This window comes from Chiloscyllium punctatum, chromosome 36 (assembly GCF_047496795.1).
Source record: "Chiloscyllium punctatum isolate Juve2018m chromosome 36, sChiPun1.3, whole genome shotgun sequence".
Taxonomy (NCBI): Eukaryota; Metazoa; Chordata; class Chondrichthyes; order Orectolobiformes; family Hemiscylliidae; genus Chiloscyllium; species Chiloscyllium punctatum.
Window position 1 is genome coordinate 41,814,812 of NC_092774.1, and position 13,429 is coordinate 41,828,240.

At 47.8% G+C, this 13,429-nt stretch overlaps 1 non-coding gene across 1 annotated transcript; it reads right to left on the reverse strand.

Annotated features, from left to right (window-relative positions):
• Positions 1 to 5,710: 5,710 nt before the first annotated feature.
• trnae-uuc (transfer RNA glutamic acid (anticodon UUC)) lies at positions 5,711 to 5,785 on the reverse strand. The gene has a single exon. It is a non-coding gene; the product is annotated as a tRNA-Glu (tRNA).
• Positions 5,786 to 13,429: the final 7,644 nt, after the last annotated feature.

The window sequence follows — 13,429 nt, forward strand, 5'->3', positions numbered from 1 at the left end:
CACAATTGTTTGAAAAACAGGTTGAAAGGATTCTTAAAAGGTGGCTGAAGTAGTGGTGAGGCATAACACTTCAGACAGCGCAAAGTGGAAGACCACTTTCTAGTGGAAGAAAAAGACATTCCTTATTTCTGAAAGAACTGGGAAACAGAAGAGGGAATGAAATCTGACTTGGGAGCTATTTCCTATTTGTTGAGGATGTTGCTTCATCACAGTCTTGGTTTAGAGCATAAGCTCTTCATCAGGAATAAAGGGTGGCCCAAGGGGGCTGAGAGATACATGGGAAGGAAGTGGGGCTGGAGGGAAGGCAGCTGGGAGTGCAATAGGTAGATGGAGGTAGGGATTGATGGTGATAGGTCAGAGATGAGGGTGGAGTAAATAGGTGAGAAGCAAGGTGGACAGGTATGACAGGTCAAGAGGTTGGTGTCGAATTGGCAGGTTGGATCTGGGACAAGGTGGGGGAGAGGAAATAAGGAAACTGATGAAATCTACATTGATACCATGTGGTTGGAGGGTCCTAAAGCAGAAGTTGAGGTGTTTTCCTACAAGTGTCGGGTAGCAAGAATTTGGCAGTGGAGGAGGCCCAGGACTTGCATGTCCTTGGTGGAATGGGAGGGGGAGTTAAAGTGTTCCACCACAGGGCGGTGTGTCGTTTAGATTTAGAGTCCCAGAGTTGTTCCCTGAAATGTTCCGCTAGTTGGCGTCCAGTTGCCCCAATGTGGATGAGACCATATTGCGAGCAATGGATATAATCTTATAAATAGATTGCATAAATCTTAGCCTGCCAGAGTTATTTTCTTTAATTAAATTAAATAATTTTTTTATTCAATTGGATGACTGCATGAAACGGTTTGTTGGTCAGATTTGAATCATCACATCCAAATGAGACGATGTCATGAATATCAGTGAACTGCTCTTTTTGTTAAAAACCACAAGTTCTTGATTTATTTTCACAACTTCCTGGTATTCACACCTGCACATTTAATGTCAAACTCTGACATCAGAAATTAAATTACAGCATTAATTTTGACTTACAATATTCGAACAAACAAATTAATAGCACAGAGTGAATAAATACCAAGTCTTATTAATATGAAATTAAATTTGACCAAAAAATATAAAATCAAGATGGGAGATAAGAAATGGGGGAAGGGCAAAGGGCAAGAAATGCAGCATCATAGAAAGTGCTCCACCAGAGAGTGCATTTTACCAACCACCACTGCTAAATAATAACACTCTGATATGATCCTCTGGTTTTAATGTAAATCATAGCCCCATACAGTAGGTACCATTTAACTGAGTTAAAAATACAATCCTTGAGCAAATCCAGCTTCCAGCCTTACCCCCCCCGCTTATTGGAGCTTGGACCTTCCTCCAGCTCCGGGGGGGTTGTTGAACTCCTGGGCTCCAGCGGCCATGCCTCCACTGAAGAAGCTTTGGGAAGCAGATGCAAAGGCAAGATACAGAACAGAGAACCTTTGTATATGAAAGCAGAGACATTGAGCAATAGCATGACATGGTATGTACCCATCGACCTCTGGGTTATCTACCCAGCACACTCATGCAGCACTACTCTACTTCTGTGCTCCCAGCAGCTGGATCGTGGATCAGTTTAAAGTAGGTCCTATATCTCTGAGTACATCGGTACACAAGGCAGTGAAGAAAGGTTTAGGCACACTGGCCTTCATCAGTTAGGGAATTGAGTATAGATGTTGGCAAGTTATGTTGTAGTTATACAGGACGTTCATGAAGCTGGAATATTGTGATCAGTTTTGGTCCCCTTGGTGTTCTGACTTCTGACTTCTTCAACTCTGGGTTTGTGTTGAACTTGATGGGATACTTTGTCCAACTCAGTATGTTCAACAGTATCTCTCAGAGGGATTCATGTGAAACTTTTGAGGAGGTGAGCTCAACAAGATTGAAGTATTCAAAGTTACTTGGACTCTATTTTAAACTTACATAGGGACCAGTAGTCAGAGACACGTACAGCATGGAAACAGACTCTTCGGTCCAACTTGTCCATGCTGACCTGATATCCTATATTAATCTTGTCCCATTTGACAGCACCTGACCCATATACTCTGGCAGCTCATTTCATATATATCCCACCCTCTGAATGAAGAAGTTGTCCCTTTAATATGTTTCGCCTCTTACCCTAAACTTATGCCCTCTAATTCTGGACGCCCCCACACCAGGGAAAAGACCTTGTCTATTACACTGTCCATGCCCCTCATGATTTTATAACCGCTATTAGGTGACTTCTCTGCCTCCGATGATCCAGTGAAAACAGCCCCACGCTATTCAGCCTCTCCCTGTAGCTCAAACCCTCCAAACCCCATCAACATTCCTGTAAATCGTTTCTCACAGAGAAGTCAACGTTTCAGTCATGAAGAAGGGTTAATACCCAAAACGCTGACTACTCCACATCCTGGTGCTGCCTGGCTTGCTGTATTCTCCCAAACTCCTACTTGCCAACTTCGGGTTGCAATATGTAGTGGCTCAGTGGTTACCACTGCAGCCTCACAGTGCCGGGGACCCAGGTTTGATTCACGCCTTGGGTGGCTGTCTGTGAGGAGTTTTCATATTCTCCCAGTGTCTGCATGGGTTTTCACTGGGTGATCCTGTTTTCTTCCATAAACCAAAGATGTGCAGGTCATGTGGATGGGCCATGCTTAATTGCCCAAGAGTTAGGTACATTAGTCAGAGAGAAATGGGTCTGGATGGGTTACTCTTCGGAGGGTCGATGTGGACTTGTTGGGACAAATGGCCTGTTTACACACTGTAGCTAATCTCATTTACACTACTTTTGTCACTAACGAATGGCTGAGTAGACCCGATGGGCCGAATGGCCTAACTTCTGCTCAGATTGTTTTGCAGTCTTACGTTTCTCTGGATCATTTCATTTGGCAATGTGCAGTCCCTGGTTCAATGAGCAGCAGTTTCCAATGAAAGCAAAGCTCATATGATGGTTGAACTCCTACGTGTGGAAACAGGTCCTTCAGCCCAACACATCTGCACAGATTCTCCGAAGAGTAACCCAATCAGATCCATTTTCCTACGCTCCATAAATTGCACACAGAGCCCCAAGGGTGGAAGTATTCCTGGGTTCCTGGTGCCATGAGGCAGCAGTGCTAACCGTGAGCCACCATGAGGTTGTGGTTGTGGGGGGGGTGGGGGAGGCAATTGCAGTCCAGCAGAAAACAAAAACAGCCCACCTACTCTCCCACTGCACACAGTGTCAGAACTGGCAGGAGGTTCAGTCCTGGGGGGTGACTAAAGGCAGCGTCACTGGTGGGATCTGATTGCTGGGAGCGCTGGTGCCCCCGCTGGTGCTTCCGCAAGTTGCAGGAAAACACGAACCTCTTTCCACACTCGGGCCAGCTGAAGGGCCTCTCCCCGGTGTGGACACACTGGTGCTTCAGCAGGGCGGAGGAATTGCTGAAGGACTTCCCGCATTCAGGGCAGCAGAAAGGCCTCCCCTCTCCACCCCCCTTCCCCCCGTGTGGACTAGCTGGTGCTTCAGCAGTGTGGAGGAGCGGGTAAAGCCCTTCCCACACTCGGGCAGGAGAATGGCATCTCCCCAGTGTGGACGGACTGGTGCCTCAGCAGGGCTGAGGAATTGATGAAGGCCTTCCTGCACTTAGGCAACTGAACGACCTCTCCCCCATGTGGACCCACCAATGGGCCACCAGGTCGGAAGAAAGAGCAAAGCCCTTCCTGCAATCGGGGCAGAAGAACGGCTTCTCCTCAATATGGACCCACTGGTGTCTCAGCAGGTGGGAAGAACCGCTGAAGACCATCTCGCACTTAGAGCCGGAGAACAGCCTTCCCCGGTGTGGACCAACTGGTGTGTCAGCAGGGCAGAGGAATCACTGAAGACCTTCCCACACTCAGGGCAGCAGAAGGGCGTCTTCCCCTCTGTGGACCCATTGGTGCTTCAGAATCCTTTCAAATTTCACAATATCCTTCTGATGGGAGGGAGACCAGAATTGTACACAATATTCCAAAAGTGGTCTTAAAAAATGTTGTGTACAACCACAACATAACTTCCCAACTCCAATACTCAGTCAGAGGATTGGGAAAGCTTTGAAAACCCACACAAAACAAACAGGAAAGAATGGAGGGTCAAACCGAATTTTTGAGTGTCACCTTGGAAGCATCACTGAGAAATCAGCGGACTGACGTTTATTGGGGAGCCGTTCTCCTTAAATACACTATATACGAATTTCTCTTGTGCTTTTCGTAGTTTCTCTGAGCTGCAGTGTGCGGTGGCTCGTTGAAATAATCTCTTCGTTTGTGGGTGTTGGGATGATTGCTTCTGCAGTTAAGTCCTTGTTTTGGGTCTGTTGTTTTTCTGTAGATGCTAGTTTGACGTTCCCCATTGACTGTTCGTTCTACTGTGACATCAAGGAATGGCACTTTGTTGTTATTCTCCTCCCCTTCAAACCAGGAGCCCCCCTTAGACCATAGTCTCACGACTTGGAACATCAATATACAGACTAGTCAAAGGCCTCCACTGAAGGCTAAAACACCTAGTCGAAGATTCACTCCACTCCATTTACTCCATCCAAGAATTCCTGAACACTGTTGTGGTTCTGTTCGCCGAGCTGGGAATTTGTCTTGCAAACGTTTCGTCCCCTGTCTGGGTGACATCCTCAGTGCTTGGGAGCCTCCTGTGAAGCGCTTCTGTGATGTTTCCTCTGCCATTTGTCGTGCCATTGAGTGCCATTCATCCACAGACTCTATCAACAAACACATCGACCTGGACCCAATATACCGGCCACTACAGCGGGCAGCTCGAACTGACAACCGGAAGCGGCAGAGACAGGCCACTATAAATGCCGGAAGAAACATCACAGAACCGCTTCACAGAAGGCTCCCAAGCACTAAGGATGTCACCTAGACAGGGGACGAAACGTTTGCAAGACAAATTCCCAGCTCGGCGGACAGAACCACAACAACGAGCACCCGAGCTACAAATCTTCTCCCAAACTTTGAATTCCTGAACACCAAAGACACTGAGATAGAAGAGGATGGAATAATGTTGTCCTTTGATATAACAGACCTGTTCACATCCATTAACATCAACGTGGCCAAAGAAAACTGAAGACACTACTCGAAGAATCAAAGACACAAACACAGCATCAACTTCATCAGCAAAGATAACACTGTCAAGCTCGTGGAACTGTGCCTTACCACCGACTTCATATTCAGTAACAAGCCCTACAAACACATCAACGAAATACGCATGAAACCACCAGCATCAGGATTCCTAGCAGATGCAATAATGTAGAGACTCGAACAAACAGCCCTTCCAATGATCCAACCCAAACCTAGAGTCCGCTACAGCGATGACACTTTTGTCATAAAAAAATGAAACAAATTAGAGGAAACCTACAACACCATCAACAATATCCTTCCTGGCATAAAATTCACAAAAGAGGAGAACAACAACAAAGTGCCATTTCTAGATGTCACAGTGGAGCGAACAGTCAATGGTAAATTCAAAACAGCGTCTACAGGAAAACAATGCACGTGAACCAAGAACTTAACTACAGAAGCAATCACCACTACACATACAAATAAATCTGAATCAGGGCACTATTTCAACGAGCCACGACACACTGCAGCACCCAGGAACTCCGAAGATCAATCAATAACTGTACAGAGCACTTAAGAAGAGCGGGTAGCCTATAAACCCCCTGAAAACGGTTGTCCTGACCGGGAATCGAACCCGGGCCACGGCGATGAAAGCGCCGAATCCTAACCACTAGACCACCAGGGAGACGCAGATGCACTCTGATAGCTCTACTGAAAATTTCTTCCCTGCCCGGAAACCGAATCCGGGCGGTGGTCGGTCGAAGGCTTTCACCTGTGTATCCAACAATGTCATTTCTTGTATCCATTGCTCCTGATGCGGTCTCCTCTACATTGGGGAGACTGGAGACTCCTCGCAGAGTCAAGTCACAGCGCTTGAGGGAACATCTAAAGGACACCCGCACCAATCAACCCCATCGCCCTATGGCCCAACATTTCAAACCCCCTCCCACTCTGCCGAGGACATGCAGGTCCTGGGCCTCCTCCATCGCCGCTCCCTCCCCACTCGATGCCTGGAGGATGAACGTCTCATCTTCCGCTTGGGTTAAATTCAACCCCAGGCCATCAATGTGGACTTCATCAGATTCCTCATTTCCCCTCCCCCGACCTTACCTCAATTCCAACCTTCCAGCTCAGCGCTGACCTCATGACCTGTCCTACCTGCCAATCTCCCTCCCCACCTATCCACTCCACCCTCCTCTCTGATCTGTCACCTTCATCCCCACCCCCATTCGGCTATTGTACTTTTTGCTACCTTCGGCCCAGCACACCCCACGCACAATTTATCTCTCCACCCTGGAGGGGTCCTGCCTCGATTCCTGATGAAGGGCTTTTGTCCGAAACGTCGATTTTCCTGCTCCTCGGAAGCTGTCTGACCTGCTGTGCTTTTCCCTCACCACTCTGATCTAAACTCTGCTTTCCAGCATCTGCAGTCCTCACTTTTGCCTTCCCAATAAACCCAGTGTGCCAATTTCACATCAACAAACTGACACAAGCGGACACAACGTCTGCAGAAACCCTAGCCACATTACTTTACATGAAAGTCATCTGGGAAATGATGTCCGGACAACTCAACCCTCTCAGCATCATGGTCGCCCACAAACCTCCCAACACACTTAAACGGCGGCTAATGAACCTGAAATACCCGATACAAACAACCAGAAAACGAATGTTATTCACAAAATACCATACAAGGAAATATATACATGAACTCTGCCGCATAGCTCTCTGTGGCAAGAAATGCTGGGATGAGATAAGGAAGATTTTTTCAGCCAAAACGAATCGACACTGACTGGACAGCCATTTAAAATCAACGCTGTCTGCCCAGGATGGAAGATCCGAAGGGATGAACTTATTTCTTATTTCCTGAAGATTTACAAAGCTGATACTGGGTTTTGGTGTTTGTTCCCTTTCCACTCCCAAGAGCCGCAGTGGTTGGTGCGGTGTGTTGGGGAAAGTGAAATGTGCCCATGAGCAGCGTGTGGGGTTATTTCAGCTTCCCCTCCTCTAACAGCGCTGTGACTTGACTCTGATGTTCTCAGGGACATTTACTGACACGAGACAGTGAAAAGATTCTCATTCCTGCAGATTAGGAATTGTACCCATACGCCGGTTTCATGACAATGAGAAAGATTAATTGGGGTGTGTGAAGAAGCTGTGAGCTGCAGTTGAAACAAGTAGGTGGAGTCAGATACGTCATCCATTGCCCCCATGGTCCTGAAGAAATGTTTGCTTTTGTCTGCTTGAGAGACTTTGGACACTGGTGTGGCAGGGAGAATACTGAGATACTGAGTGAGGGAGATTCAGTGCGCTGACTGTGAAAAGTGCTTCAAACCATTTACTCAGATTGGGGAATTAAAATCACAGCCATTCGCGGTGGGAAAGACTATGTCCCCGCTCTGTTTGTAATTTCAAACCCAGAGCAACACAAGGAAAGCTCCACCCAATGAGGAAACCGTGGAAATGTGGGGACTGTGGGAAAGGATTCCCTTCCTCATCAGTGCTGGAAACCCACAGACGCATTCACAACGGGGTGAGGCCGTTCACCTGCTCAGTGTGCAGGAAGGGGTTCAGTCAGAGAGAAGCCATTCACGTGCCCCATGTGCAGGGGAGGGGTCACACAGTCAGCTGCACTGCTGACCCCCCAGTGGGTCCACACTGGAGGGAGGCCATTCACCTGCTGTAAGTTCCAAAAGAGCTTCACCTGCTCCTCTCACCTGAGGAGGCACCATCGAGTTCTCGTGCCGGCACCAGGGGGTTGGAGGAGCGATGGCCAAGTGCTCCGATCAACCCAGCACTGGGGCGTCCCAGGTTCGAATCCCACTACGGTCGATGGCAGAATTGGAGTTCGGCCAGTAATCTGGACTTCAAAATCTAAGGATGAAACCACTTTTAGGGGGGATAACACCATCTGATTCACTCATGTCCTTTTTAGTGAAGGAAACTGCCGTTGCGGGAAAGGGTTCACTCAGTCATCCCAGCTGCATGTTTTACCCGGCTGTACCAGGGATCCAGTTACAAACGGACAACCCAGCTGACCAACAAAGAAAGTGGGGTGGGGGGGGGGGGGTGGGGAGAGTGGGTGCATTTTGAGCTGGAGGTGTTTTCTTTAAAAACTACCTTTTGTATGTCTTTTTCCTGGGGAAATCTGAAGCTGTAACAAAATAGGGTCGTAGTAAAGGTTACCTGAACTTACCGCCCGGCTTAGACTCTGTGAGGTCCAACAGGTTTTTGTTTTAAAGCTGCCCATTTATTTCAGCCTCCAGCACTAATGTCATGTCTCAGAAGGACCAGTGAATGAGTAGCTAATATTGTTACAAATTGTATATTTTTTCAGGACTTCAGGTTCATTGTTTCATTGGAATTGCAAAGTTTACTGGCAACAGTGGGAGGTGTGGGCTGTATTCACTGGAAACAAAGTTTTAAAATCTCAAAAACACCAGTGTATATTCTAACAGGTTTATTTGGAAGCACTAGGTTTCGAAGTGCTGCTTCTTCTTCAGGTAGCTGTGGTGTAGAATCACAAGACACAGAATATATTGCAAAAACATTAGAGTGTCATTCAACAGAAGTGACGTATTGAAGAAACCTAGATTGCTGTTAAATCTTTCATCTTTTAAAATGGGCTGCAGATTTCGGTTCATTAATATGTACATTCCAGAGCTTCTTTTAATTCACGTTCTCCAGGAAACTTAATGTTTTATAAAAGGAGGCAACACCTCACATCAAACAACGCATGAAAGCTGTGAGGTTTGAGTCTGTCTGTGTCCCAATCTTGGTTCTATTTCCAAATATATAATCCTGCAAATGCAAATTCACCCCAAATGTGTGAGTGCATGCATGAGAGAGAGAGTGTGTATGTGCGTGTGCATGCTGGATAAAGTGTGTGTGTGATGGAGTGTCATCATGTGCGAAGATGTATGCGTGGGTGTGAGTGGGAGGGCGTATTAGTGTGTGTCTGAGAAAGAGCATGTCTATCGTAAAGGCTGTGCACGAGCGTGTGAGTATGTGAGAGAGTGAGAGAGAGCGTAACAGTGAAGTAGGGTTACCTGTCATGTGACATGAACCCAAGGTCGCGATTGAGGCCATCCTCCTGGTTTCCGAACATGGCTATCAGCCTTTGCTGGCCCACTAAAAATGATTAAGCAGTTACACAACACACATTGGAGAGGGCAGGGTGGGACTTGTCTTTCGATTTGCAGAAGGTGGGACGTTCTGGGTGCTGGAAACGAAGGAATGCACATACTGGAGGACCTTCGGCACAGAGAGATGGAGCTGGAAGCCAGGCTGCAGACATGTTGGGGGATTCACTGTGGAAACAGGCTATTTGGCCCACCAAGTCCACACTGACCCTCCCAAGAACATACCCCCACTCCCCCGACCCACCCAATAACCCCCACAGCTAATCCCTGAATTTAGAACGCCCAATCCACTCTCGCCTGCACATCTTTGGAACATGGGAGAAAACCCGAGCACCCAGACGAAACCGACGCGGACAGGGGTTGGGGGAGGGGTAGGAAAGTGCAAAATCCAAACAGTCACTGTGAGGGTGGGATTGAACCCAGGTCCCTGTCGCTGTGAGGAATCCCCTCTCCAGCTCTCGGCAATCGATTGGCTTCTCCCCAATCCTGGTGACACTCCAATCAGTTTGAGGAATTCAATTTGCTTTCACAGAGTTTCCACGGGGAAGGGGTCGTTGTTACACGGCAGATTCAACGATCCAATGAAAGGCTCGTCTATAGCGAGAACACTGGTCCACATTTCGCTGAAAAATTAAAGTTCTCTCCGCAATTAGAACCCTTGAGTACTCCCACGCAGGCTGCGTGTATTCACGGGGACTGTCATAGCATGTTGATATTTGAAATCATTTCCTGCAGACAAACATTTCCCCTCCTGGATTCAAACACTTCTGATATTCAGGCCCTGACTAAATTTCTTGTCCATGCCTGAAAAGCAAATCCTCCTCTGCTAATAACTTGAGAAAACAGATCACTGCTGTCAGTGCAGGGCAGAAAATAGGATGAGAGAATTTTGGTTTGCACAGAACAGCCTTCTCTTTCTTCTACCCGAAATCTCTGTCTCTCAATTCCTAAATCTTTCAATGTATTCCAACCCAAATTCATCCTTCCATCCTCCTGCCTTTGCCCAGCTCCCCTCTCCTGAAAGTGCTGACCCTCTGTTCAGTTTCTCAGCCACATCTCGCCATCCTTAGTATCTAGCCCACATCTTTATTTAGTTTTTAAAACAGAAAGGCAGTGGTTTGCTGATGCCAGCATGTGCGGGTGACTGCACTCACACAGTGTTCCAGACTCGTCTCTCGTGTCATTCAGAAAAGTCTGCACTGCACATGTGCAGAGAAGGGGATGCTGGGAGTGGGAGGGATGCATTCTCACCTCCCCATCCAATCATCCCCACAGCGTCCCATGTCCATTCCATCACCGCCACCCATAGCATCCCCTGTCCATTCTCTCTCTCTCTACCCTAACCTACCAGTCCCTTCTCTCTCTCCCACACATGCCACTCTCCCCACCCCGTCCATTCTATCGCTGCACCCTCTGCCCTCTGTCCAGTCCCTCATCCACCCTCTGTCCCCATCCATTCCCTTTATCGTTCCACCCTCTGCCTTCCCCAATCCAGTCACTTCCCTCACACTCATTTTCTCTCACCTCCCACACGCTGCCCCCATCCATTCCTTCTCTCCCCCAACTTCTCCTGCCATTCATTGTTGCTCTCTTTCTCCACCCTCTACCCCGTCCATTCTCAGCCCAACCTTTGCTCCGTCCATTCTCTCCCCACCCACTGCTCCCCGTCCAATCTCTCCCCACCCATTGACCCCATCCATTCTCTCCCCACCTACTGCCCCGTCCATTCTCTCCCCACCCAATGCCCCGTCCATTCTCTCCCTACCCACTTCCCCGTCCATTCTCTCCCCACCCACTATCCCCGTCCATTATCTCCCCACCCATTGCCCCCGTCCATTCTCTCCCCACCTACTGTCCCGTCCATTCTCTCCCCACCACAGGCCCCTGTCCATTCTCTCCCCACTCACTGCCCCGTCCATTCTCTCCCCACCCACTGCCCCGTCCATTCTCTCTCCCCACACTCTGCAACCAATTTTTTTTCACTTCACACTTTGCAAATCCGCATTCTCTCTCTCCTCCCCAATCCTCTTCACCACATTCTCTCTCTCTGCTCCCACCCTGTGTACCCCATACATTCTCTACCCCCGATGCTCTGCTGTCCTACCCATTTTCTCTCTTTCTCTTCACCCAGTCTCTGCGCCCCCGGTCAAATCTCACTCTGAGTACCCTCCCCCGTCCTTTCTAGTGCCTCGAGCCCTCTTTGATCGCTGTATCAAACCCTTCTAATGATAGAGAGAGAATGGATGGTGATGGCGACCTGGGGTGGGGATGGGGAAGGGAAGTGTGAGAAATGGTTGACCTTTAACAATCAGAATAGCTAAAATGATGTATTCAGAAACATCAGTAATGTCTGAAAGCACATTCAAATGTTTAAAAAAAAAGCTGCAGACATGTTTCTGCAACTTGCATTGAAATCTGCGCAGTTAGGCCACAATTGAGGACAGCTGGTAAACTTGGAATGGCCTATTCCTAGTCTTGTGAAATTGGTTCAGAATATGTAGAAATACCGTCATAGAGTTGCAGAGAACAGAAACAAACCTTTCGGTCCACGCTGACAACATTTCCTAAATTAACCGCGTGATCCATTTGCCAGCATTTGGCCCATATCTCTCTCAGCTCTTCCTATTCATACCTCCATCCAGATGCCTTCTAAGTGTTATAATTCTTCCAGCCTCGACCACTGCTTCTGGCAGCTTATTCCAAACACATGCCACGCTCTGTGTGAAAAAGTTACCCCGTTCAGTCCCTTTTAAACCTTTTCCCTCTCAGCCTAAACACCTCTAGTTTTGGACTTCCTCCACCCTGGGGAATAGATATACAAACGTTGAGCTGCCAGACAAAATCATAGAGTCACAGAGATGTCCAGCATGGAAACAGACCATTTAGTCCAACCCATCCATGCCGACCAGATATCACAACCCAATCTAGTCCCACCTGCCAGTACCCAGCCCATATCCTTCCAAACCCTTCCTATTCATATAGCCATTCAAAAGCCTCTTAAATGTGGCAATTGTACCAGCCTCTACCGTTTCCTCTGGCAGCTCATTCCATACACGTCCCACCCTCTGCGTGATTCAGTTGCTCCTTCGCTCTCATTTCTATCTTTCCCCTCTCACCCTAAACCTATGCCCTCTAGTTCTGGACTCCCCGATCCCAGAGAAAAACCTTTGCCTATTTATTCTGTCCATGCCCCTCATAATTTTGTAAGCCTCTATAAGGTCACCACTCAGCCTCTGATGCGCCAGGGAAAACAGCTCCAGTCTGTTCAGCCTCTCCCTCCAACCCTGGCAATATCCTTGTAAATCTTTCTGAACCCTTTCAAGTTTCACAACATCTTTCCGATAGGAAGGAGACCAGAACTGCACGCAATATTCCAACAGTGGCCTAACCAATGTCCTGTACAGCCGCAACATGACCGCCCAAATGCTGTACTCAATACACTGACCAATAAAGGAAAGCATACCAAACGCCTTCTTCACTGTCCTGTCTACCTGCGACTCCAATTTTAAGGAGCTATGAACCTGCACTCCAAGGTCTCTTTGTTCAGCAACACTCCCTAGGACCTTACGATTAATTGTATAAGTCCTGCTAAGATTTGCTTTCCCAAAATGCAGCACCTCACATTTATCTGAATTAAACTCGATCTGCCACTTCTTAGCTCCTTGGCCCATCTGGTCCAGATCCTGTTGTAATCTGAGGTAACCCTCTTTGCTGTCCACGACACCTCCAATTTTGGTGTCATCTGAAAACTTACTAACTTACCTTTTATGCTCGCATCCAAATCATTTATGTAAATGACAAAAAGCAGAGGGCCCAGCACTGATCGTTGTGGCACCCCACTGCTCACAGGCCTCCAGCCGGAAAAACAGCCCTCCACCACCACCCTCTGCCTTCTACCTTTGAGCCAGTTCTGTATCCAAATGGCTAGTTCTCCCTGAGATCTAACCTTGCTAATCAATCTTCCATGGGGAACCTTGTCGAACGCCTTACTGAAGTCCATATAGATCACATCTACTGCTCTGCCCTCATCAATCTTCTTTGTTACTTCTTTAATAAACTCAGTCAAGTTTCTGAGACATGAATTCCTATGCACAAAGCCATGTTGACTATCCCGAATCAGTCCTTGAATTTCCATATACCTGTACATCCTGCCCCTCAGGATTCCCTCCAACAACTTGGCCACCACCGTGGTC